The 27763-nt window shown below is 32.1% G+C and overlaps 3 long non-coding RNA genes and 6 other non-coding genes across 9 annotated transcripts; 8 read left to right on the forward strand and 1 right to left on the reverse strand.

Annotated features, from left to right (window-relative positions):
- The first annotated feature begins 1860 nt into the window (after positions 1-1860).
- Positions 1861-2851, forward strand: LOC128296436 (uncharacterized). The gene is made up of 2 exons (XR_008287054.1): positions 1861-1938; positions 2627-2851. It is a non-coding gene; the product is annotated as an uncharacterized LOC128296436 (long non-coding RNA).
- Positions 2852-6620: 3769 nt separating this feature from the next.
- LOC128279896 (small nucleolar RNA U3) lies at positions 6621-6838 on the forward strand. Its single transcript, XR_008270087.1, has one exon. It is a non-coding gene; the product is annotated as a small nucleolar RNA U3 (small nucleolar RNA).
- Positions 6839-7185: 347 nt separating this feature from the next.
- On the forward strand, positions 7186-7402 carry LOC128279893 (small nucleolar RNA U3). Its single transcript, XR_008270084.1, has one exon. It is a non-coding gene; the product is annotated as a small nucleolar RNA U3 (small nucleolar RNA).
- Positions 7403-7563: 161 nt separating this feature from the next.
- LOC128279519 (uncharacterized) lies at positions 7564-8711 on the reverse strand. Its single transcript, XR_008269721.1, has 2 exons — positions 8257-8711; positions 7564-7877 (listed from the first exon to the last, which is right to left on the reverse strand). It is a non-coding gene; the product is annotated as an uncharacterized LOC128279519 (long non-coding RNA).
- On the forward strand, positions 8217-8435 carry LOC128279895 (small nucleolar RNA U3). The gene has a single exon (XR_008270086.1). It is a non-coding gene; the product is annotated as a small nucleolar RNA U3 (small nucleolar RNA).
- A 552-nt stretch (positions 8712-9263) lies between the features above and the next one.
- LOC128279890 (small nucleolar RNA U3) lies at positions 9264-9483 on the forward strand. Its single transcript, XR_008270082.1, has one exon. It is a non-coding gene; the product is annotated as a small nucleolar RNA U3 (small nucleolar RNA).
- Positions 9484-14385: 4902 nt separating this feature from the next.
- On the forward strand, positions 14386-15523 carry LOC108453818 (uncharacterized). The gene is made up of 3 exons (XR_001866636.2): positions 14386-14560; positions 14759-15182; positions 15265-15523. It is a non-coding gene; the product is annotated as an uncharacterized LOC108453818 (long non-coding RNA).
- Positions 15524-24538: 9015 nt separating this feature from the next.
- Positions 24539-24664, forward strand: LOC128280004 (small nucleolar RNA U3). Its single transcript, XR_008270186.1, has one exon. It is a non-coding gene; the product is annotated as a small nucleolar RNA U3 (small nucleolar RNA).
- Positions 24665-25634: 970 nt separating this feature from the next.
- Positions 25635-25853, forward strand: LOC128279887 (small nucleolar RNA U3). The gene has a single exon (XR_008270079.1). It is a non-coding gene; the product is annotated as a small nucleolar RNA U3 (small nucleolar RNA).
- The last annotated feature ends 1910 nt before the right edge of the window (positions 25854-27763 follow it).

The following is a 27763-nucleotide window of genomic DNA, read 5'->3' on the forward strand; positions in this document are numbered from 1 at the left end:
CACTTAAGCATAATCTCCATTTCATCATTTTAAAGCACAAACATTACTCAATGTTATCCAAGTTCACATTCGGCCATAATACACACAACATGTTAGCAGATTTTCCCCCTTAGCATCTAAGGCACATGCATGCTCATTTGTTTGGCTCAACTTCACCTATCTTCCATTATTCATCAAAAGAACATGAAACAACAACAATTTCCTTCATTTTCATTCATGACCGAATGCTCACAACACAACCAAAAACAAAAAATATGCTTCATGAGTTAAGGTAGAATTAAGAAGAACTCATGAAAATCAAGATAGAAGTAAACTACCATGAACTTACCTTGGATTTTTCTTCCCCTAGTGACTGAATTTTTCAAGAGCTTTTTCCCCTCTTGCTCTCCTATTTTCGGCTATGAAGAACAAGGATGAACAAAAAACCTTGTCTTTTACTTCCTTTTGTTATTTTATTACTAACATTTTATGACACAAAATAACATATATTATTTGTGCCATACTTATGCCATAATTTCAATAAAAAAAATTGCACAAATGCTTATCATGCCCATCATGGCCGGCCACTATGTTTTAAGGTGGGAAATTTGACATGCAAATCCACCTATTTCATACTATAAGTTATTTGGCCACTACAAATTAGCCTATAGCATTTTCAAAAATTTTCACATGAGTCCTATTTCATAATTTCACTCACAAATGGCAAAATCAAAGCATGAAATTTTCACACATGTACTTTCACATGAAATAAACATAGAATATAACATCTAATTATTTTTGTGTGTAACGGCCTAATTTTCAGTGGTGTCGAAAATGGTGATTTGAGATCACTAAATTCGACAAATAATATTGAACAAGATAGTAATTTAATATTTATGAGTCAAGGAAGAATTTAGAAGAATTTGTGAAATGGTGAAATTAGTGAATTAAAAGAATTTATTAGGTCAAACGGATCAAAAACGAGGTATCGAGACCTAAAAATTAAAAATCGAGCTATAAATATTTTTATAAATATTTATGGAGTGTCATTGAGTTAGCATTAAAGTTTCGTTAGAAAATTTTAACGTTTGGATGGCTAATTAATTAAAAAGGACTAAATTGAAAATAGCACAAAATTTGTTAAATTGTGAGTAAATAGCTTAAGTATTTAAAAAGATGGATTTAAAGAGCAATTAGACCCAAAGGTTAATGGCTGGACGGTTTGGGTATGAAATAAGCAAGAAAACAATGTGAACAAGGGGTAAAATTGGAAATAGCATAAAAGTTAATAGTTAAATAATGATGTAATTGAAAAATCTAGACATTTCTTCATATTTTCTCAGCCAAAACGCCATAGAAGGTCTGGATAAAGCTAGTTTTTCATATTTTTACATCATGTGAGTTTAATTCTTGATTTTTCTTGATAATTTTTATGTTTTTATGACTTTTACAATTAGGTCCACTTATAGAATTCATTAGTTTTTGATTTTATGGGTGAAATTGGAAGTTACCCTGGATGGATAAGGGAATTTTATGATGAATTATTATGAAAATTAAGTTCTAATTTCATATTAAGGTGGTTTTATTAAGTGATTTTGATAGGAAATGATATTTAGGACCTAATTGTTAAAAAGTTGTGAATTGAAGGTTGCTGTTGAAATTCAGAATATAAAAGGTTTTGAAATAGTTTATAATGATAAAATAAAGTGTTAATTGAGAAAAATTAGTTCAATTGATGGGTGAATTGAGCAGGGACTAAATTGTGAAAACTGTAAATTTTGGGGTAAAAGTGCAATTTCGAAATTTAAACAGCATAAATTGTGAAGTGAAATAGAAATCAAATAAATGCTAATGAGTAGAAATATTTTATATTATAGATCAAGAATCCAAAGAAGAACGAGGAAAAGAAAAAGTTGCAGAATAGTCCCGAAATTTCAATATCTTCTACAAATTAGCCGGGTAAGTTCATATGGTTGAATTTAGATGTTTATTTGTGAATGATTGAAGTATATAATGTGTTATTATATACGAATTTGTTGTGGGATTTTGTAGATTTTGTTAATGAAAGAATAAATGTGGAAATGCAAATTAGGAAAAACACAAGATTGAGTACGTTCGTATCGTGACATGTGATGAATTGACGGATAAGACCATGGTTGTTCCATGGAAAAGTGTGAAATGTAGGTATGGTATCATCCATACTGAGTTGTGAAATGTAGGTATGGTATTATCCATACTGAGCTGTGAAATGTAGGTATGGTATTATCAAATCCATACTGAGATAAGAAATGTAGGTATGGCATTTCCCATACCGAGTTGAAAAATGTAGATATGGTATTTCAATGAGGAAAACCATACTGAGTTGTGAATCGTGGCATTGAGCAACGGCGTACTCAATTTCGTAAGCCTTTTCCTAATTTGATTATAAGAAATAAAGAGAAGTGATCCAAATGAAAGAGATTGAGTAGTTATTCTTGTTGAGCTCAACTATGTGAATTATTATAACAATGGTTGTGAATCGCAGGAAACTTTAGTAAATGTTTTGGTATTGTTTGGAAATATTATGTTTGGTAAGCATTACTTTTAAACCTATGAACTTACTAAGCTTCAATAAGCTTACTTGTGCGTGTTTAATATTTTTATGTAGATTGACTTGAAGTGAAGTGGGTAGATCGGATCAACACAACAAAGCACACTATCCAGATCAATTCCGGTAGCTTTTGTTTTATGTTTGAAGATTTATATGGCATGTATAGAGTTTAAATGAAATGAAGTAAAGATGTTATAAACTAGTTAACAACATTTTGTACTAAAACAGTTTTTGGTTAGTAGCGGTAGTTTGAGTTTGAAAATTTACTATAAATCATGAAAATCTAATTAGAGGTTGAATAAAATATGAAATTAAATCTTATTGAATCTAGTTTCACATAGAAGAAACAGTGTAAGCAAAAGGCTTTCATATCAGGAGATATTTGAATTTTTGTGAGACAAGGTCAGAGTGATTTTGAACTCCCCTGTTCTGATTTGTAAAAATCATTAAAAATTGTAAAAAAATTAATTAGGAGTCATACTATATATTTATATATTCCTTATTGAGTCTATTTTTAAGAGAAACAAATGGATTGGTTATTTGAATTCTGTACATGGAGAAATTTGGTTCGTAGTGCACAGGGGTCAGAGCAGCAGAACCCTGAAACAGGGGAGACTTCAACTAATAAACTGTACTAATTGTCCCAACCAAAAATTATAGAAAAAAATTAGTAAGTAGATATATGAGCCTAGATTCGGGGAAAATTTATGGATTTAGATTTCGAGTTTTGTAACTCGAGATATGATTTTTTTTGCGTCTGTAATGCAGTTGGACAGCTTGTCTGGAAAGTATGATATAAATTGTTTGAATTTGTTTAAGTGCTCAAATAAGTTTAGTAATGCCTCGTGCTCGACTCCGGCGATGGTCTCGGGTAAAGGGGGCGTTACATTGTGACTCGGTTTTGTGATCCCGAAGCCACTTTCCGACTAGGGTCAAATTAGGATTGTCACAGTTAATTTTAAAAAAATGAGAAAAGATAAAAATTATTATCTTAAAATTTTGGGTGTTTCTATTTTTGGTATATTTTTTATCAAGGTTAGCTAATTTTTTTTTTCGATTTTTAGGTGAAAATGTCACAAAGAAAAACAAAACGATAAAAAGACTAAATTACACAATATATAAATGTTAAGGGTTGAATTTTTAGAATCAATACTAGATAGACAAAATGTGTAAATGTTTAGTGTTAAAGTTGCTTTTATGCCAGTTTTAAAAGCTAACGCATCATCTTCATGTTAGCTATTGGATGTGCACTTTAAAAAAAAATTTGAATAGTTGGGTGATCATTTTGTAACTTTTCATAATTGAGTGACCAAAAAAAAAACTCATCAACAATTGAGTGACTATCAATATAATTTACCCTTTAAAATTTGCCTTGGGATTGGGTATGCCCTATGCACTTTTAGTGTGTCTTAAAGTTTGTATGATCCGGATTACGTGACTTGTTGAATAAATAAATACAGTGACAAAATAAGAGGATCTGTGGGGGCGAGAGGCCGATGGTCGTATAGAACTATACTTCTACTATTGGACTTTGATTAAAACAAGATTTTTCAACCCTTAAATAGATGTAGTCGAAACTCCTCTTTTATCATTTGATTTTCAATATTAGTGAATTTTCTCCTCCTTTGTCCATGATTTTTCCCGAAAAAAATTTTCACCTAAAATCTACGTGTTTTTAATTTTCTTTCCTTATTGCTTGTGATCATTCTAATGCAATTATCGACTCTTAACTATAGCAGTGTGGTATACCATTTAATGAAGCTTTTCTAAAAGCCACCATTTCTCAAACTTTTCATAGTTCAATATATATACTATTGTTCAAAATTGAAGTTTCAATGATTTTGTCGTGGCCAAAATAGGAAACCTACTCTTAATATTATTTTTCTTTAAGATTAATCTTTAAAAATGTTTGCTAACAATAGTAACATAATGAAGATTTAGCCCCATGAGGGGAAAAAAGGGTAAATTCATAAAGGAAAATAAATGTGGTACAACAACAAAGAAGCTAAGAAGCATTTAGTGAAGTTAGTGAGATTTGCAGGCAATAATATTCAAAAATCAATGTCCCCAATATCTTTAAACTCTCATCAACTTGCAGACAATGGTGAAAATGAAAACCAAACACAACTGTCCGACTCCCCCAGCATCAATGTTGGTCCTAAAGACAGGCTTTAATTATAAATGGGGATGTGTGCAAGGAATGCACCCAAACCAACAACCCAAAGTGCAGGTGCATCAATCATCATCATGTGGCCATTCCATTTCTCAGGCAAGCAACCAGCTCTTGCTGTTTGCTTTTGCACGTTTACATAACTATTGTTCTAAATGTCGTCTCTTTCATCTAGCTACCTATATGCCCTTTTCCATTGCATCTCATTTTTAACCCCCTTTTCACCCCTTTTATTAATGGCTATACATCATTTCCTTCCCTCTTTTTTTTTTTTTTTTTACATAACAACCTCCTCTCATTCTCTTTCTTGTTTTATAAGAAATAGATTAGAAAATGTTAGAAGTTATTTGAAAATTTATGAAGATATTTCATGATTGCAGTAAGTTGTGTAAAAAAATAGTATTTATTAGGTCAAATTATAGTTTTGGTTCTTCTACAATTCTCAAATTTTGGATTTAGTCCCTCTTGTTAAATTTGACAAAATTTGGTCATGTTACTTTTATAATATCATGTTATTTGCTTAACTATTATGAGTAAAATGTTTACGTAAATTGTATTTTAAAACATTCCTCTAACACAAAAAACTATGTCAACAAGATGAATTGAAGTAGTTATTTTTTTTTAATGAAAGGATTAACGGTATTAATTATTTGAATTAATTATTAATGATATTATATAGATATAGAGGAATTGAATTGTATAAAATTAAAACATAGAGATTAAATTTTAAATTTAAGCATAGTACAGGGACCAAATCTATCATCTGACCTATTAATTATGTTGCAATCGTCTTTGATTGAATAAAGTATAGATTGGTTATTGTATTGAATAACAAAACTGAAAATGCAATCCATATCTCAATTACCTTTGGTTCCATTTGAAAAAGATTCTTAACTTCGATTACACAAACAAACTTGATTGATGGCTGGTTAAGTAGCAGATAAGTGCTTGATTGATTGATAACCAAGTCTTTAATTAATTCATAAAATGGATATTTATAATTTATGGGTCAATCAAATACTCAATCATTTAATAAAGAAAAAAAATCTACTTATATACAATACGATTTTCTTCCCTATATATTGACAAAAACAGTATATAATCCCTTCCTATCTAGCCCAAGGCAATAAATATCCCAAAAACACTTTGGGGGCCTACAACGAATTAAATTCTGTCTTGAATCTCAGCATTCATACATGTACCTCTCACCTTATCTTTTTCTATAAACATGAATCTCCCTACGGTTTCCTCTATATTTACATAATATGCAAAATCGAACTTGGAAAAGGGGTTGATAATTAGGAAAACCTGGTTTAATCCAGCAATATATATCACATAATTCTGCAGGTAAAAGGCAAACTTAACTCTTTAATAGTGATATCCCATGACAAGGAGAACATGGAATTCTAGTGTAATAACGGACCATCCTGGGCTAGTTGTTTCTGAGTTATGAACTTCAACAACTTGTATTGCCTTTGGGATCTTTAGGCCACAATTTCTTTCACAAACTTATCATACCATCTTCCAATCACCTAACGATAGTATAAGAACATACCAAATTACCATCATCATTGACTGCTGCGTCTGCATTCACCTCCCATCGGTTGTCTGAAGAATAAACTGCTTCAGATAGTTTCTTTTATTAGTTTAATCTGTAGGCAATCATTTTAAGAAATATTGTAATAGTGAGGATGATATAATGAACAATGTTCTGTTTAGGGTTAAATAGATATATTAAACCATGTTCATTGGATCCCAATCATTGTGCCAGCCAGACAATATGGAAGGCACGTGTAGGATAAAACACGGAACCAAATCCCACATCGGAAAGGAAAGATAATGTTTAGTGGTATTTAAAATAGAACTAAGGGCCACAAGAGTTCGAGCTTACTTGAAAAGGAACTATTTTATAGGCTCGTACCTTTGTATCTTTAAGTTAAAAGGAGACAGGTTTTCTTATCTGGTTGATGAAATACGATTGTGTGATCTTAGCGTGATTACTAGTCTGGTGGAGCCCTTGCAGGTTCACCTCGACCACAGAAGGTCGTTCTCAGTTAGCCTTGTGCCGCTGGAAAGGTCACGCAGTTGTCTGACGGACTTCCTTTTGCTTTTACATTTGAATTTGCCAGTCTTATTACGAGATTGTTAGTTCCTTTGCAGTGTTGTTTGAAGCGGGGTATTTTAGAAGGCAAGCCCTGCAGAGGGAGTTACTGAGAGTTGAATGGCTGGAGCCTTACCAAATATGAGTTTAGAATTTGCAATGCTCTGCCATTCTTAGATGAACACACATTTAATTATATTGAATGGATTCCAATCCTTGCGGCGGCCAGAGATTATGAAAGACACGTGTAGATTGTTTTTGTCAGAAGCTGAACATATATCCCCCATTGAAAAAGAAATGTCAAAGCCGGATGGTATTTAAAATAGAACCAAGGCTTGAAAGGTTATGACCTTACTTGAACAGGATCTGTTCTATAGGCTCGTATCTTATGTATCCATAAGTTCAAAGGAGACAGGATTTCTAATCTGGTTGACGAATCGAGACTGTGATCAGAGCGTGATTAATGGTGAGGTGATTCCTTGCTGGTCTACCTTAACCGCAGAGGATCGTCATCAGCTGGCCTTGTCTAGCTGGGGATGGTCACACAGTTGTCTGACAGACCCGTCTTATTTTTTCTTTCTTTTTTTGCATGCTTATTACAAAATTTGATATATATAGTTGTCAGTTCCCACTACTGCTTCTGGGATTGAAGATGGCAATCACTAGAATGCTTTGAAAGTTGCAAAAAATATATAGAAGTTGATAATTAGCTGGAGCCATAAGTGCCGTAGTGAAACTGATTGCAGGAGAGGAAAACGGAGTTCGTTTGTCAATACAAACCTGGGATTAATCTTAGCTGTTACATAGTTCTTCAGGCAAAGGCAAAACTGAAGGCATTAATGAAGCGATCCCATGACAAGAACATGGCATTCTAAGCGTTCTAAGAACTTGCGAGAGTAATAAACTTCAACAACTTGTACTGCCTCTGGGATCTCTGGTCTGGACCACCGTTCTTCAGAACTTACGAAACCACCTTCCAATCACCTAATACATAGTGTACAAAAGCAGCAAATTACCACCACCATTGACTGCTGCATCTGCATTCACTTCCCATTAGTTTAATCACATGGATACATAATGATTTAAAAGAACGAATTCAAGTTAGGCTATAAACTGTGAAGAAAGCATTACAGAGGTTAATGATCCATGGGTAATCAAAATTATTATAATAGCTGGGTGATACGGTAAATAAATATTCTATTCAGGCCTTAATAGATATATTTAATTGTGTTTATAACTCTAAAAAAAAATGTCGAATGGATCTCAATCATTGCGGCGACCACAGATTATGGGATGAGAAGCTGATCAGTATCCCTCATCCAAAAGAAAAGATAAAGTCAAGTGGTATTTAAAATAGAATGAAGGCTTGAATGGGCACAACCTTACGTGAACAGGATCTTTTCTATAGGCTCGTACCTCTTTGTCCTTAAGCTCGAAGAAGATAGGGTTCCAAGTCTCGTTGATGAACCACGACTGTGTGATCTGAGCGTGATTATTGGTCTTGTGGTTTCCTCACTGGTTTCACTTCGACCGCAGAGGATCGTTCCAAGCTTGCCTTGTGCGACTGTAAAGGTCACACAGTTGTCTGACAGATTTCACCTTTATTTTTTTATGCTTTTTCCATTTGAATATGCAGTCTTGTTCGACAGAGATTGTTAGTTCCTTTGCAGAGTTGTTTGAAGCAAAATTAAAATTACAGTTTGTAAACATTAATTATTATAAATAAATAAATAAAGAATATTTATCATGATGGAAACACAAGATGACTAATATACGCAATTTAAATCAGTGAATGAGTCACAAATACTGCAAATGCAAACCAAAAACTCAATTACGCTTCCCCTGTTTTCCTACTCCTAAAATGCAGGAAAAAGAAAAAGCCCGAAGCATTATCTTAATTGAAGAGTGGCAGATAAGGTGTTTGATTGATTGTCAACTAAGTTTTAGATTAATACATAAAACAGAAATTATCACCAAACCAACACAGCAAATTACCATCATCATCGACTGTATTCACTTCCCATCAGTTGAGTGAAGACCTACACATTGCTAACAACTACATCCTCTGCTGCAGAGTCCTTGAAATTTATTTCTATTTGCTCCGAGTAAATTTTTTTATTAGCTTAGTCGATAAACAAGCATTTTCTAAAGAGAAAACTATGAAGAAAGCATGAAACAGGCTAATGAGCCATGAATAGACTCCAGTAACTCAAGTTAATGTAATAGCTGGGATGATATTTATGTAAACTATATTGTATTTAGGGCTGAATAGATATATCCAACTTTGTTGAATGGATGGCGGCGAGAAATTAAGGAAAAGACAAAACAAGGATTGGTTTTGTCAGAAGCTGATCACTATCCCACATAGGAAAGGAAAGATAAAGTCCAGTGGTATTTAAAATAGAATCAAGGAGTCATTTTATACGACCTTACTTGAACAGGATCTGTTCTATAGGCTCGTACCTCTGTGTCCTTAAGTTCAAAAGAGACAGGATTTCAAGTCTGGTTGATGAATCACGACTGTGTGATCTGAGCGTGATTACTGGTTTGGGGTATGCCCTCGCTGGTTTCACTTCGACCGCAGAGGATCGTTCTTAGCTTGCCTTGAGCGGCTGGGAAGGTTACGCAGTTGTCTGACAGGCTCCTCACTTTTTTTTTAAAATGTTGAGTAAAAGCATTAATCATCCTCGGTCATGCTTTACACACAAATCTATAGTTATTAGCTTATTTTTTTTGAATCCTAAGCCTAAAAACCCCACCGAGTCGCACACTAAGCATAACAATTATATCAAATGATCAATTAAATTTTTATTTAACTTTATAGAATTTAGAATTGCTCATTTTTTAATTTTTATGTTCAATCAAAAAATTAAAGAATGTCATTTTTTGTTCTATCGCAGAATAGAACGTAAAGACAAGTAGAGTCTTATTCTTATTATTCTTCGTCAATAAATATCCAAATTTTGATTCCTAATACCTCATAGATAGTTCGAACTCTATAAGAGCAATACTCAATTTTCGCTCCAATGGTTTGTAGAGGAACCCTACCTTCTCGGATCCATTCGACACGTGCGATTTCTTTTCCGTCGATACGCCCTGCAATTTGTATTTGAATTCCTTTTGTATCTGCTTGCTCAGTTGATTCAATAGCCTTTTTCATTGCCTTTCGAAATGAAACTCGATTCTTTAATTGTCTGGCTATAAATTCGGCAAGAATATTAGGGTGCCCATAAGGATTTCCAATTCTTATAATAGCAATGTTGAGTTTTAGGTTCATACAATTAAGTTCTTTTTGCACATTCATCTGTAGTTCTTCGTGTTTTCGTTGCTTATCTTCAATTAATAATTTAGGAAATCTCATATAGATTATCACCTGAATTAGATCCAGTCTTTTTTGAATCTCTATACGTGCAATTCCCTCAACACCAGAAGATAGTCTCATATTTTTTTTGTACATAATTCTTGATATAGTCTCATTTTTTTATCTTCTTGTAGACCCTTGAAATACTTTTTCGGTTGTGCAAACCAAAGAGAATGATGACTTTGGGTTGTACCAAGTCTGAAACCAAGTGGATTTATTTTTTGTCCCATAATCCTCCACTACTTATATATTAGGATATGTCATATTTGTGTTCTTATTTATCCCTTTTTTAGCCATCCTAGCCATCCGGTGTTTTTTGGTTTTGGGCGCAACATATATCTGTCAACTGGTTCAAATTCAAGATCTTTCAATGCAATAATTATATGACAAGTGGGTCTTTTTATCAGATAACTCCGTCCTCGAGCTCGAGGTTTTAGTCTTTTCAGAGTAGTTCCCTCATTTACTGCGACTTGACTAATGATTAAACTCGCTTCATTGAAACTCCTATTGTGACGAGCATTATTCAACTAATTTAAGATTGTTATTACAATTTAAAACCACAATGCCTCTTAAGAAATATGTGTCTGCAACATCAATTGTTGATTCTCCGTTCCATCAAATACCATTCTATTTATTTGTTTTTATAATTATTGTTTGCTTTATTCTTTAAATTTGATTAAATGAGAATTAATTAAATTTACAACTTTGCATTACTTCCCCTAAATGCCTCTCATTTAAAATTATATTAGATCAAATGAATTTTATTATGTTTTGTTAAACATAAATTGCTCTTAATTTAAAATTTTTATATCATTATTTTAATATATTCACTTAAAAGTTACATTTTGAAGATGGAGCAGTTTTGCCAAATGAATCTTATATTGGGATTGGGAGTGTTTAGAGATGCTGATGCTAATTGGCTCTGGGGAATCTCAAGGTTGCTGGGTAAGAAAGCAATTTTAAAGATTGAATCGAGAGCTATTTTGGAGGGGCTTCGTTTAGCATGGAAGAAGGGGATTCGTCATTTAGAAGTTGAATGTGATAATACTCTTTTGATAGAGACTATTGTAAAGGGAGGTGCAGCTAATAGTCAGATAATGAAATTACTCGAGATTCATCAAATGGTGTGTTGAGGGCGAAAGGTTTGTTTTCGCCACGTTCCAAGAACTTACAATGCTGTCGCTGATCATATGATAAATGTTATGGCAACAAAACTCACTGAAATCCAAGCTTTTAAGGTCTCACCCCATTCTGTGCAAGACTTAGTTCAAGCGGATTATTTTAGATTTACAAGGGCGAATGAGCCTATTCATTAGTTTCACTTCATGCTGTTTTATTTTACCGGAAAAAAAGTTACATTTTTATCATTATGATTTTTTTTCGAATTACGGCCTCCTCGATATGTCTTAGATGTGGTGGTGAGCCTGAAACATCGATGCATATCATCAGAAGGTGTGGCCCTATTAAAAAAGGTATGGGTTTTAGGGCTTGTTTAGTAGTGCTGAAAAAAGTATTTTTTGTTCCAAAAGTACTTTTGGAACAAAAACCGAGCTAAACAAGTTGCTTTTTGTTGAAATTTTTGGTTTTTCAAAAGTTGAAAAATATTTTTAAAAAGGAGAAGATAAAATTTTCAGCTTTTCCTGTTTTAAAAGCACATTTGGTGTTTAATTACTTTTCACCACTCTAATAACATAATACTTTCTATTTATTTTCTTAGTGCTTAATTACAAATGTGTTAAAATTATTAATTAAAAATAAAAATATTTTTAAAATAATTCAAATGTGTTAATATCTAATTACAAATATTTAATGGTTATATTTAAATATTTAAAATATAGTTTATATATTCTAGTTAAATTTTATAAAAAATAATATTTATTGCTTAAAAATATTTAAAATTTATATTTCATATATTAAAATATTAACAAAAAGTTATAATAATTTATTTTATATTCTTACTAAAATATAATAATATTAATTAATTTAAATATTATTTAAATGCATATTTATTACTTGATAATAACATGTCTAAAATAAACATTTGATTTTTTAAAATTATTTTTGATAGTAATACTAAACACTCAAATCTTAAATTAAATATTTTAAAAATACTTTTTCACAATACTTTTTAAATAAAATATTACTAAACTAGCCCTTAAATAATATTGCTTGGCATGCTCGAAACAAGCAGGTCATGGAAGGCAAGCAACAACCAACTTAAGATATCAGTGTCAATGTCACGTTCTTAAGCAAATATGGAATCTAGGCTTTGTTGGCCACAATCTGCTGTGTATATTCTCTTTTTACGACACCTGGCAATATATACACATGCCAGGTTTTACAGCACTTGGTGATATATACACGATGACACCTGACATGTTTGCATAGTTTACTTTACATATTAAATTGCAGAAGAAATTTCGAAATTCCATACATTTAATCATAGTATAATATTTTACCCATAATTTTCATCCCTTAAATTTAATCACTGAATAATATATTTTTATTATAAGTGATAACCAAAATTAGCTGTAATATTAGTTTTCTAATCTTTTAATACAAATAAATTAAAATAAATATTGGTTTTAGGTCAAGGATGCCATTTCAAATATGCTTCCTCTTTGGCGAATTAATTTTGTCTTATTTCTTAAAATCATGGATTCGGTTGTTTGATCAAGCTAAAAGGTTTATCCGAAAAATAAATTTTGGTAAAATTTATGGCTCACTTTCTATGCAGCCCGGGCTTTGGGCAAGTTTTTGACTCGATTTTAGCCTAGTTCGACCGAAGATATTATGTTGTAAAAATAATTATATTAAATCACTAATTTAATAACAGTTAAATTTATTACCCAAAACATAAAAATAAACTTACCAAATTAAATAACCTAACCCAAAATATAAAAATATAAAATTATATTTAATATAAAAATATTTATTATATTTATTACTGTTTTAGAGTTTTTTAATGCATTTTATTTTTGTAATTTTTAATGTATTTAGTATATTTTATTTTTAAAAAATTATTTTAAATAAAAAGTAATTTAAAAAAATAAAATACGATGAGATCGAGTTGGGCCAACATTTATCTTTTCTAAATTAAGTTGAATTTAAACAAAAAAAATAAATTTATTTTTCGAGCCAAACTCAAACTTAAAAAATTAGCCTAAATACTTTCGCCCTTATTTTTGTTATGTCTTTGCTGCAGCTTATCGCGTTCTATTTCTTTAATTAATGTATTTTACTTACATATTTTTAATTATTTCTTAATTATAATGTTTTCAATAAAATAGAATACAACAAGGTGAAAGTTTAATTAAAATACCAGTGAAGGAAATGATAGTTCATATCTACCATCTATCTTTTTTGAGATTGGTTTTATATTTTTATGGCTGTTTGCAAAATCAATTAATGTTTTATACTTTCCCAATTGCCAATGAATTCTATATATATATATATATATATATATATATATATATATATATATATTTTCATATCAATGAACAGTACTATTAATAGTCACATCAATATTGTAATAATCAAAGATGAAAGACGTTGATCAAATGACTTAATTGATGTAATTTAAGAGTTTGAAGACTTAATTAAGGGTGTATGTTTTTTTTTTTGAAAAAAACTAATTATCTTTTATTAAAATTTAGGTGCTTATATACACTTTTTAGCCCCCAAAAAACAAAAAGGACTTGAAGACATTCTTTCCTTTATTCTTTTAGGTTTCATATTTTTTTTTTTTTTTGTAGAAAAAGGGATTGTTAGTGTTAGTTACTACGGGAAGCTATGAGAGTTGAGGGAACATGAAAAAATAAATAAGAAGAGTTGAAAGAGTTGAAAGAGAGATTTTTTTTTTCAAAGTCTACTATTAAGAAAATTAGTTTTTCAATTGTGTAAGAATAAACTCATTATTAATTGAATAATGATTTTTAATCTAGTGGTGGCTAATATTAAGTTTTGGTGTGTTTTTTTTTTATTTCTATAATTTTTTAATTTTTTGACAAATATCAGACTGGATAAATAATCAAAAACAAAATGTACATAAACAAAATAGAAACCCAAAAAAAAAACAGACTAAAAAAGAGCCCCAACCGACAAACAAAAAATAAGGCCCAAAAACTAAAATCCTAATCCAGTCCAACACCAGCTAACATCCACTCCATTTAATCCTCATCCAAAACCTTATTAGGCGATTCTAGCTTCCAAAAACAGTAGTTACCAGTATCTTTACTTTCTGTCTGTTGTCCGTTCCTTTTCTAGCCCCCCTTCCAGGCAAAAACTCCTTTAATCTGGTTCCCTCTGCCGTTTCCTCTCCAACGCTCGTCTGACGAACTCAGGCAACCCTTCCTCAAGGTAAAATTCCTTCCCCTTCTTTAAATCTTCAGTAGCTATGGTATGAGCACTGTTGTTCGCTGATTTAGAAGTACGTTTAAAGGATCTTCCAAAAATGGCCTTTATATTGTTGGACATCTCTGATTATGGCTTCGATAGTTTATTTATCAAGAGAGTCTAACTTGCATTTGTTTATTATTGTCTTTGAATCCCCTTCAGTCACCACTGAATCGACCCCCAGTTGCAACCCCAACATTACTGCCTGCAGGCACGGGCCTCCACTGCAAACAAGGTAGGGACCCCTTAATGTAAAACCATCTTCAAGGCCAGAATCTCGCCCGAAACGTTTCTGGTCACGACACCTTTTCCAGATCTGATTTGAATCAGATTGAAAGCTGCATCGAAGTTAACCTTCACTTCTGCGTCGAATGGGGGACTCCACATCGCAAAAACATTAGATCTGGAATGTGATTTCTCCTCTATCGTATCAAGTTCATACAAACAGCTTGTAGTCCAATCTGCAATATCTTTACTAGAAAGCTTTTTCCCTTCATACACTGATTGATTCCTGTTAAACCAAATACCCCAAAGACCACAATAGAACACCTTGTACTGCTCGTTAGCACTACTTATGAAAATGCAGGTAATCCAATCCTAGAAACGCTGAACTAAGTCTTGTAAAATCCAAGATAGATTTAAATTCACTCATATCTCTGTTGATGTAGGGCTTACCCGCAAGATATGTTCGATTGACTCCATTGCTCCAAGACATTTGGGACACAAGTAATTTGCAGCTACCCTTTTGTAGTTTAGATTGAGTAACATAGGAAGGAAATTCCACAAAGCTCTCCAAACTATAATTTTAATTTTTGAAGGGTTTAAGGCCCTGTTGTGTATAATTTTCATTAGCGGGTAGTATACCCTATTGTAATAGTTTGTAGGCACTCCTTATAGAGAATTCAGCTGATGGCTCACCCCTCTAAACCTGCATATCATCAAAAGCATCCTTAGCCAATGGGATCATCAGTATTCTCTTCGCGACATCCTTTGGAAAGGTAATAAAAGTTATATCCTTTCTCTATTCCCTTGATTGTGGATCAGTTAAATCCGAAACAAAGTTGACCTCAGAATTACTGATGTTGTTTAATAAACTCAAACTGACAGACCCTGGTAGCCAAAGGTCTTCCCTTATCCAAATCTTCTCACCAAAACCAACCCTCAAACGTAGTCCTTTCTGTAAAAGCCCCTTCGCTACCACACGCTTTTCCAAGCATATGAAGGTAAATTTCCTAACCTTGTATTAAGAAAATCAAAACTCAGAAAATATTTTTCTTTTAAAACTCAAACTAATAACAAATTCGGATAATAAAGAATACACCAACCTTGTTTTGCCAATAAAGCAACATTAAATTTGGGAAGACTCTTAAATCCCAAAACCCCATTTTCCTTAAGTTCGCATAATTGATCCCACCCACACCGATGAATACCTTTTTTACCGTACCTTTTTTGCCACCAAAACTTGGCCATGATGCTCTCTAGTTTACCATATAAAAACTTAGGGAGCAAGAAACAAGCCATTGAGTATGTGGGAATGGCCTGTAAAACAACTTTGATAAAAACTTTCTTTCCCCCTTGAGATAAGTATCTCACACTCCAATTTTCAATCATTTGTCGAAACCTATCTTTAAGAATCTGAAAAGAGAGCTTCTTATTTCTCCCAACCATATTAGGTAGGCCCGAATATGATTCTGGATCATTTGAGTATCTCACTCTTAAAATACCAGAAATTGTTCTTCTATCTCTTTTTGAAGTATTTGAACTATAGAAAACAATAAATTTATCGTAGTTGACACGTTGACCAGAACAACTTTCATATTCCGTTAGAATCGTTCTAAACGTTTCTACCCCATTAACATTTGCTTCTCCGAAGGGAATGCAATCATAACTAAATAGCAAGTGTGAAATCTGAGGGCCATTTCGACTTGCCTTTACCCCTATCATCAAACTTTTTTTCACTACTAACCTTATCAGAGCTTAAAGCCCTTCATTGCAAATAAAAAAGAGAAATAGACTCAACGGACCCCCTTAACGAAGTCTCCTAGTGGGTCAAAAGATCTCCATCACTTTTTCGTTTACTATAACTGAATAAGAAGTAGACATGACACATCTCATTATAATCTAAACCCACCCCAAATCGAACCTCATGCTTAATATCATCTCTCGAAGAAAACCTTACTCAACTCTATTGTATGCTTTACTCTTGTCAAGTTTTATTACCATAAACCCTTTCTTCCCCACTCTCTTATGATGGAAAGTATGCAAAATTTCATAGGCTAACAACAGTTATCAGAAATCAATCTTCCCGAAACAAAAGCACTTTGATCACTATCAATACACCTATCCAAAACATCATTGAAATGATTGATTACCATTTTAGCTACCACTTTATAAAGGACATTGCATAAGCTAATTAACCTGAAATTCCCTAAATTTATTGGGTGGGGAATTTTTGGAATTAACACAATATTTGTAACATTTAATGATCCGAAATTTATACATTCGTTAAGGACATCCAAGCAAAATCTCATGACATCAACCTCAACAATATGCTAGAATTTTTGAAAGAATAATGTTGAAAACTCATCTTCTCTAGACGCCTTGGTTGGTCTATCTCTTTTAAGGCTGTCTAAACCTCCTCCTCCGTATACTTTTCCATTATCTTCAAATTGTCCTCGACTGAGACGCATTTTTCAATTTCGAAAAAGATATGATCCAAATTGCCAACATCTCCCAAAGAGAATAACTCTTGGAAATAACAACGAGCAATTCCCTCTATTTCTTTCTTATCACTAGTTTCCCTCCCATCCTCATACTTTAAACTTCTAATAGAATTCCTACGTCTACGTTGGGATGCATAATTACGGAAGAAGGCCGTGTTTTTATCCCCTACCTTTAACCAATTCACACGAGCTCTCTACTCCCAATGCCTTTCATCCTCTTCGATTTCCAAATTCAATTGAACCTTTGTATCAATAAATTCTGCGAGGTTTTCATCATCTCTCTCTTGACATCAACTTCTTCAGTTTCCTTGTCAACTCCCTCTTAATGCACCCATTTTTTCGTCTAGTTAAACTAGCCCACGTAGACAAACCATTTTTTAAGGCTTCTAATTTGTTTAACAAATCACCTGTGAAGGACAACCATAACCTCTTGACGTCGTCCTCAAATGCATCATCCATTACCCACCATACCTCAAAATAAAATCTCATTCTATCAACTTTGTCCTTTTCTTATTCGACATGAAAAAGTAATGGGCAATGATCATAATACAAATGTGGAAGATGTTGAATCGTCGAACTGGAGAACATATTCATCTAACTATTGTTCGCCACTCCCCTATCTAAGCGCTCCCTAATGTTTGTTTTCGGTAAACTTCCCCTTTCCCATGTAAATCATGTCCCATAATATCCAACATTCATTAACTGAAAATTATTCAAAACTCTTCTAAAAGCTTCCATTCTTCTTTCATTTTGTGGCATCCCCTATTATTTTTCATAGCCATACATAATCTCATTTAAGTTGCCACAAACTAACCAAGGTAAAACCTGAACATGGCCCAGATTATGCAACAAGCTTCATGAGTCATCTCAATTACACTAGTATGGAGTCCCATAAAATCCCGTAAACCACCACTATTTTCTCACATCATCATCCCAAACTTCAATATCGATGTGATTTCTCGAAAAACCTAAGGCTAATAGAAACATTTCGCTTCCATGCCAAACAAAGACCACCTTTTATACCATCTACTAGTACGTCAATACCATTTTAAAAATCGCATTTTCTCCTTATATTTTCCATTCGAACACTACTTAGCTTAGTCTCCATAAAGAAGACCACTTAGGGATTATACATCTTTTGCGTATGCTGAAGCCTTTTAATTACTCATGGGCTCCCTAAACTACGGGCATTCCAACTTATAATTTTCATTGCGATCGATCAGCTTGCCCATTGGTAATTGTTGATAAAAAGTAATTAATTCTCAACACTCTCCTACCCCAAATTGTCAACGAACCTGACTCCTTCCTAACTTCAGGAGTATCACTGTCCCTTATGGGTTTCTTCTTGCTATCAACCCCATCTATTGCATAATCTTTCAAATCAAGTTTCATATTCGACTAACTCTATATTTTTTATGAATCCTTCTGTAGACGATGTCCTAGTGATAAATCCCTTTCTAGATTGATACCCAAGATGGAATCAATACGATTCTCCTCATGGACCCTTTCCTCACCATCCCAACTCCAATCTCCAGATTCAAAACGGCCAAAATTGTTTCCCTTATTAATGTTGCTACCCTCCTCCCTTAGTCACACACTACTTATCACACGAGTTCTCTTGGATTGAGCTTTCAGCGATAGATCTCATCCCAACTCTACAATTTTTACTCCTAATGCCATTTTTTCTTGGTAGAGCGATTCACTATGTCCTAATCCTCTACGGTAGAAACAAAGAATGTCAAATGTTCATACTTAAAGGAAACATAATAACATGTCCTGGATGAAAACATAACTTATTTCTTCCTTTTGAAAGAATGTCTGATATCTAATTGGACTCTTATACCTAAATAACTCCTCAAACTAGTACCATCAAACGAGGAAAGGCTTACGGTGGATACCTAGGCACCCAGAGACGAGGAAGGGCGTAGTAAGCGACGAAATGCTTTGGGGAGTTGAAAATACCAGAGGTTATCTGTATTCCTCGGAAACCCCACCTACATCGCCATTCAAGATTTCTTGGCCCACTATTGGCCAAACCACCTGAGGTGCCGAACCTTTCCGTCGATGTGAGCTCTTGGGGAAGATCAGCCTGTTATGATGAAAACATAACTTATTTCTTCCTTTTGAAAGGATGTCTGATATCTAATTGGACTCTTATACCTAAATAACTCCTCAAACCCTTCCCCAAACTAGTACCATCATACTCCAGATATGTTCCAAGGAAATCACCCAATTGCCTTGCCAATGCCTTATTAAAAAAATTGGAGAAACCTCATGGACTTGTATCCAAAAATTCACAAAGACTAATGGAACCTTCAGTGGATTCTCTTCCTTTACCAACCGGTGTATTATTAAAAGATGGTTATTAAAAGTCCAATAAGTCCCATTTACCACCCTTTTTAAATCCATCTTATGAAAGAACCTAAACAGAAATCTCTTCTCACCCAGATCTGAAACCTGTACCCCTCTAACAAGATGCCATAAATTCGCCATCATGCTTCTCGTAGCGAGGAAGTGAATAACACTTGCTGTTAGAAAATAACCCACTAGTCAAAACTCATCTTCCTCTATTTCAGAACCAGGGTTTGTTTGTGCCTGCAGAATCTCTTTCTCCCCGTCATCCAGTGATAGATCAACGAACTCCCTTTCCATAACCAAACACCCTCAGCAAAGTAATCAGAAAAATAAAACAAAAGTAGAAAAATCGCCCCACAAAACCAGCGCCACCACATGAACTAAAGAAAGAAAAACAATCGAGAACCTAAAATAAAACCAATAACGTGTAAGAAACAACAAACAGATGCGTGCAAGGAGAGCAAACATCTTTTTCCTTAATTTTAAATTATTTAGTGATATACTTTTTTTTAAAATTTTTAATAACCAAAGAAAAAATAAAAAGAGTAGGGGCCAAATTGACAAAAGTTGTAAAGGTTGTTAATAGAGTTAAAAGAAAAAGTTAAAAGAGGGACTAAAAATGAGCAAATCAAAAAGTAGAAAGACTAAATTTGCATATCTCGATAAGTATAAAAATTATCCTTAAAATTTAACCAGATAAAATTGAGATAATTTTAACGCAAATAAAATAAGGCTCTGTAAAATATTTAATTATTAAAATTAATTGGAAATCTAATTTAATTCACGGGCTTGTATTTTGATCAAATTTAAGAGAGGACAAACCGATATAATGGGCATGGTTAATGGTAGACCAAAATGGTCCAGATCGACCTAGATAGGTGGCACAATGGGTTGCTTCACCCTAGGGAAACCGTTGGCCTCTCTAGAGTCCTAATAGGACTTAGACTTTTCCTGCTTGATAGTTTTTAATCTCTGAACTAAAATTTTACTCTTGCATAGTGATTGGGCACCTTAGACAAGAATTCATCTTGGGATTATTCTACCAAAATTTTCTGAGTTACTTTCGTAGATTGGTGAGAGATTATAATTACAATTATTTAGTAATTATAATTCAAGATATAATAGTTTTTGCAAGATGGTGTCGGTTCTAGACAAAGATTATGTCAAACCTTAATTTGTGTTTAAGTTTTCATAAGAGCCTGCTCTCCATTTGCTTACGAGTTCAATAATAGTAGAGAAGATTGTTTGGTTGAAAGATTGAAATTATCATACTTTAGTTTGGATTGATTGAAAAAATCGAAGAGATTTTAAAAGATAGTTTGTGATTTCTACCATCTTCCTTGCATTATTGTATTTTATTCGATCAAATTTGTTGTATTAAATTAATTCGATTTTAGAAAAATTTTAAAGATCCATTTTGCTACCTAATCATGTTTTCTCTAAAATGATTTCCAGCAATTGGCATTAAATATGAGGTCTAAATAAGGATGTCAGTTTGGATTGCAAATTTGAATATTTGAGAGTTACAAAATATTTAAAATTTTGCTTCCAATAAGGTTTAGACCCAAACCTTTAACAAATAATATCATGCTTTAATCATTAAAACTAACCTTCAACTTAACTAAAATTTACACAAATTAATAAATATCATATAAATATGAATAAAATATTTTCTAAAATTAAATATTTTAATTTATAATAAAATTAAATATAATAATTAAAAATAATTATAATAAATTTAAAAATGTTTAAAAATTATTAGAAAATATATCTTATTTAACATCTTGTTCTCTTAAATGTTATGTAACTTCTCTTAAATCTTATTATTTTGCATTCCTAAACCTAATTGAGCAATGAGATGAAATCATCGAATTTCTAAATTTGTGATTATCACTTTTATTATTTTATCAACTCAATTAGTTAAATTATTTTAAACAAAGAATTAACTACTATTTATATAATTAAAATAAATATTATAATATGAATTTATTATGTAATTGACATAATTATTATCTTTAGTACATATTGTATATAAAAATAGTATACATACAATTTAAATGACATATAATATATCGGTTGCTATATAATTAAGTTGTGAATGTATAATAATTATTTTAACATTATGATATTACAATGTGCACTCTTCTACTAATGATGTACAACTTAAACCTTAAACATGTAATTAATTTTATGGTATACTATAATATATACAATTAGTATTATATAATTAAGGTATATTAGTTATGTATATTATAATAACATAATTGTATATAGACTTACATATCAAATTTTATTTGGCATGTCAGTTGGAAATAACACGGCCATATGTCAAATTTACTGGATTGGAGAAAAAGTTTTATTGAGGGTCCCCTTTACTAATAAAGAAGATAAGAAAAGGGAAACTAATGAGGAAGAGTGAATTATTTGAAATTAAGATTGATCAGTAAAAAATTCTTTTTTTTGTAAGAGTGAGTCTAGTTGATGCAACGGAGGAGCTTAACCTATATACAATTTACATATTTAAGGTTTAGGTTGCATATCGTTAATAGAAGAATACACATTATAATATCATAATGTTATAACAATTATTTTATATTCATAATTTAATTTTTGTTATTTGATGATTTCTTAAAAATAATTCATAAAATCTATTTTCAATGAAACAAACATACATGTGAGATTTTTTCATTGTTTAATTGAGTTTATTTTATATATATAAATTTATATTTTATATTGTTCTTTGTAAAACAAACACAACATAAATATATTTGTTATAAAATATTATAGTTGAATTTTCTTTTAACAATCAGAATTTATTTTATAATAAGAAAATATTTTGTAATAATCAATGTCATACTTAATAATAAATAATGCTTAATTTAAATTGTATATATTACATATAAAAGAGTACTAATTGACACATTAGAGTTGCAAGGATAAATGAATCTAAGCATTATTTAAACAAATACTCATATTTATATAATTAAAATATTCATATTTTTATACTAGGTTAAACTATGTCATAAGTCCTTGTATTCTTCGTAAATTTGAAACTGAGACAATATGCTTTTATTTTTGGGTTAGTCCTACTTTTTTGATATCAAAATTCAGGTTCAGCTTTTAGCATTATTAAAATATTTTGTTAAATTTATGTTCATTATAATATCATTTTTAGTTACATGAATACCGAGTATGTTTTATTTATAAAAATGACATCAACAAAATTGATGAAAATTTAACAATGTTAACAATTGAACTTGATTTTCAAATTTGAAAAGTAGAAGGACTAAATTATTGAGAATAAAAATTCGAGACTAAATTCCAAATTTTTGAAGAGTAAATAGACTTATGGAATATTTTAACCTTTATACTACAAAATATTTATTATTAATATATTAATAATTGTAATATAAATTTATTATTAAAATATTAATATTGAATATTTTTGATCATAAGATTTCAAATGAAAAATATATTTTTGATGATTTTTAAAACATATTTAAATTTATTATTAAATATTATATTTATTTTTATTAATGATTATTCTATTTAATTTTTAAATTTTTATTAATATTTATACACTATTTATTAGTTTGTTTAAATTCTAACTAAAGTAAAGGACTATCTTTCATGATTATAATTATAATGTGTGCTCAAATCTTATATGAAGTAAAATTTTATATATTTTGTAATGAATGTGGATTTGGATATTTGATAGATAATGATATTTAATTTGAATTGAGTTTGGATATTAAAAGTTGAATAATTTGTGGTTTTGAATTTTTAGGTAGATTCACGGATTCAAATAATCTAAATTTTACAGATATTTAACCCGCTGTTATTTGAAGACCCACATTTAACTTAATACGTGCTTGCCTCACGAGTTTACTTCTTAATGGTTATCAATTTAAGGAGAGGCCTCATATTATACCAAATTAAATTAGTGATACTTGACAATTAACATATTTATCTTTATTTTCTTTTAAGAAAAATATATTTATCCCTATTTGTATAACAAGATTAATACATAGAATAGATATTAGTGGGACTGTTAAGTATGAATCATTTAATGATGAAAAAGAAGGCTACTTACATAATACAAAATTCATGGCTAAGTAAGACAAAAACAATAATTTGATATTCCTTTCCCTTCTAACCCAAGCCAATAAATGTCCCAAGACCTCTTTCGGACATACAACGACTCAACATGTACACACGTCCCTCTCACCTTATCTTTCCCTATGGGTTTTTATTTTTATTTTTTTTCTGTCTAGAAATCAAAGTCAACATTCAAAAGCCAAGAACATGGTAAAGGCGAAACCGAAGGCATTAATAATATGATCCAATGACAAGAACATGGCACCCTGAGAGTTATAAGAGCATGTTAGAGTTATAAACTTCAACAACTTGTACTGCCTCCGGGATCTCTGGTCTGGACCACAATTTCTTCAGAACTTATCAAACCACCTTCCAATCACCTAACCATAGTGCAAGAACGCAGCAAATTACCATCACCAATGACTACTGCAGCCGCATTCACTTCCTATCAGTTAATTGAAATATTTTCTTTTATTAGTTTAATCACATGGATACATAATGGTTTTAAAGAATGAATTCAAGTTTAAGGCTATAGACTGAAGAAAGCATTAGACAAGGCCAATGATCCATGAGTAATCAAAATTATTCTATCCAGGCCTAAATAGATATGTTTAATTATGTTGAATGGATCCCAATCCTTGCGGCGGCCAGAGATCATGAAAGACACGTGTAGGACAAACACTGATTTTTTTGTCAGAAGCTGAACAGATATCCCAGCCGGATGGTATTTAAATAGAATCAAGGCTTGAAACAGTACGACCTTACTTGAACAGGATCTGTGTGATCTGAGCGTGATTGCTGGCCTGGTGATACCCTTGTTGGTTTTACTTCGACCGCAGAGGATCGTTCTCAGCTTGCCTTGTGCGGCTGGGAAGGTCACGCAGTTGTCTGACAGACTCCTCAATTTTTTTTTGCTTTTTCCATTTGAATTTGCATTTATTCGACAGAGATTGTTAGTTCCTAGCGTGATTACTGGCCTGGTGATACCGTTGCTGGTTTCACTTCGACCGCAGAGGATCGTTCTCAGCTTGCCTTGTGCGGCTGGGAAGGTCACGCAGTTGTCTGACAGACTCCTCACTTTTTCTTTTTGCTTTTTCCATTTGAATTTGCAGTCTTATTCGACAGAGATTGTTAGTTACTAGGCAGAGTTGTTTGAAGCAAAATTAAAATTACAGTTTGTAAACATTATTTATTATAAAAAAATAAATAAAGAATATTTATAATCAGCGAATGAGTCACAAATACTGCAAATGCAAATCCCAAAACTCAATTACGCTTTCCCTGTTTTCCTACTCCTACAATACAGGTAAAAGAAAAAGCTCGAAGCATTATCTTAATTGAAGAGTGGCAGATAAGGTGTTTGATTGATTGTCAACTAAGTTTTAGATTAATACATAAAACAGAAATTATCACCAAACCAACACAGCAAATTACCATCATCATCGACTGTATTCACTTCCTATCAGTTGAGTAAAGACCTACACATTGCTAACAACTACATCCTCTGCTGCAGAGTCCTTGAAATTTATTTCTATTTGCTCCAAGAAAATTATTTTATTAGCTTAGTCCATAGACAAGCATTTTCTAAAGAGAAAACTATGAAGAAAGCATGAAACAGGCTAATGAGCCATGAATAGACTCCAGTAACTCAAGTTAATGTAATAGCTGGGATGATATTTATGTAAACTATATTGTATTTAGGGCTGAATAGATATATCCAACTTTGTTGAATGGATGGCGGCGAGAAATTACTGAAGAGACAAAACAAGGATTGGTTTTGTCAGAAGCTGATCAGTATCCCACATCCGAAAGGAAAGACAAAGTCTGGTGGTATTTAAAATAGAATCAAGGCTAAACTGGGCACGACCTTACTTGAACAGGATCTGTTCTATAGGCTCGTACCTCTGTGTCCTTAAGTCCAAAGGAGACAGGATACCAAGTCTGGTTGATGATTTACGACTGTGTGATCTGAGCGTGATTACTGGTCGGGTGTTACCCTTGCTGGTTTCACTTCGACCGCAGAGGATCGTTCTCAGCGTGCCTTGTGCGGCTGGGAAGGTCACGCAGTTGTCTGACAGACTCCTCACTTTTTTTTTGCTTTTTCCATTTGAATTTGCAGGCTTATTGCAATATCCGGTGGATTGAAGCAAAATTTGGGGGATTTTAGAAGGCAAGCCCTGCAGAGATAGTATACGAGTTTAGAATTTGCAATCCTCCCATTCTTAGATGAACTCACTTTCACCAGATTAACAGCAAATAAAACTCCCATATCTATTCTTATATATATAAAACAAAAATGCTAAAAATGTTTTTTCAGGTCATTGGTCATCCTCGGCAATGCTTTACTGCACAAATCTAACCAATACCCCAATCATAAGATTGTTACTATTTAAAACTACAATAATGCCTCGTAAGAAAATTATATCTGCAACATCAACTGCTCATTCTCGCTTTGCAGTTTGTTGTATCAAATAGCCTGATATTTTTCGTTTTCAAATTGTATTTATAAGAAGTTGATGCCTAGAGTCTAAGCCCAATTCAGATCTTGTAAGTTGTTGATAAATGCTAAAAGTAATATGTTTTAACTTCATTCTTAACGTGTTTTTGATAATTATTCGATGTTAACTTTGAATTTTATGCTTCTAATCCTTTTAAATTCTTCTTTTTATGCTTAATAGAGTACTTGAGAGAAAATCGGAGTGTCGAAGCAAGCTACAGGTGTCACATGAGCTAACCAATTTCACATGGCCAGACTACATGGTCGTGTGACCCACACAGGTGTGTGGTAGGACGCGTCAATTTTATGAGATTTCACACCAAACTTCGAAAAATCGCAATTTTAAGTTTTTCAAGCATTTTAAGACATATATGACAAAAAAAGAGATAGAAGAGAGTCGTTATAGAATATTCAAGAAAACAATTCGGAAAACACCAATGAAGTCGACTTTGAAGCAGATTTTTTTCAAGATTGAAAATTCCCAGTTGATTTCTTAAGAAGTTGTAATGAGTTTCTTTATTTTTTTCGATTATACTGTATCTTAGATGTTTTTATTTTTGAGCGTGAACTAATTTTCTAAACACGTAAAGGAGATAAACCCTATGATGGACTTTGTCTTTTAATTTTAATTTTACACAATAAATACTTAGTTTATTATTGTTAATTATGTGTGCTTAATTCTTGGTTTAATACTTTTAGATTATTAATCCATATTTGATGTACTTAAATCTGTGGTTGAATAGACTCTATTTAAGAGTAGATCTTACGTAATTGAGTGGAGTTGCATGCAGTACTAGATATAGAACGATATAAATATACTATATTAGAGTCAAATTTAATAGGAGAATCCATAGCTCGAGTTGATGAGATAATAGAGGTTTTAATTAGAAAGAAATTTCAATTAATCAACCTATAGTCAGTTGCTTTTATGCTCGAAAGAGATATTAATATAATTTAGAAATTTCTGTGGATCAAGTTGCTAAGTAAAGAAATTGCGTAATTTAGTGTAACATCCTATACTCGGCCCGGTCGCCTAGCCCTAATATTAGGATGCCTTATGTATGCGATGCTTTGTACACGTTCAGATATCTGTTTCGCAATAGAAATTGTTAGTCGATATTAGGTAAATCTAGGTCTCAAGCATTGACAAGCTATAAAGCATATATTAAGGTATCTTAAAAGAACTAGGGATTATATGCTTATGTATTCTGGGGAGGACCTTACTCCTGTTGGATACACAAACTTATACTTCCAAACCTATAAAGATTTAAGGAAATCGACGTCGGGAAATGTATTCATTCTAGGCCATGGAGCCATAGTATGGAGAAGTGTAAAACAAACTTGCACTACTATGGAGGCCGAGTATGTGGCTACTTCTGAGGCAACGAAAGAAGTAATATGGCTTCGAAAGTTCTTAACCAAACTTAAAGTTATTCATCGTATGAAAAAAGCTATAACACTGTATTGTGATAACAGTGCTGCAATAGCAAATAC

The sequence above is a fragment of the Gossypium arboreum genome, chromosome 8 (genome assembly GCF_025698485.1).
Source record: "Gossypium arboreum isolate Shixiya-1 chromosome 8, ASM2569848v2, whole genome shotgun sequence".
Lineage (NCBI taxonomy): Eukaryota > Viridiplantae > Streptophyta > Magnoliopsida > Malvales > Malvaceae > Gossypium > Gossypium arboreum.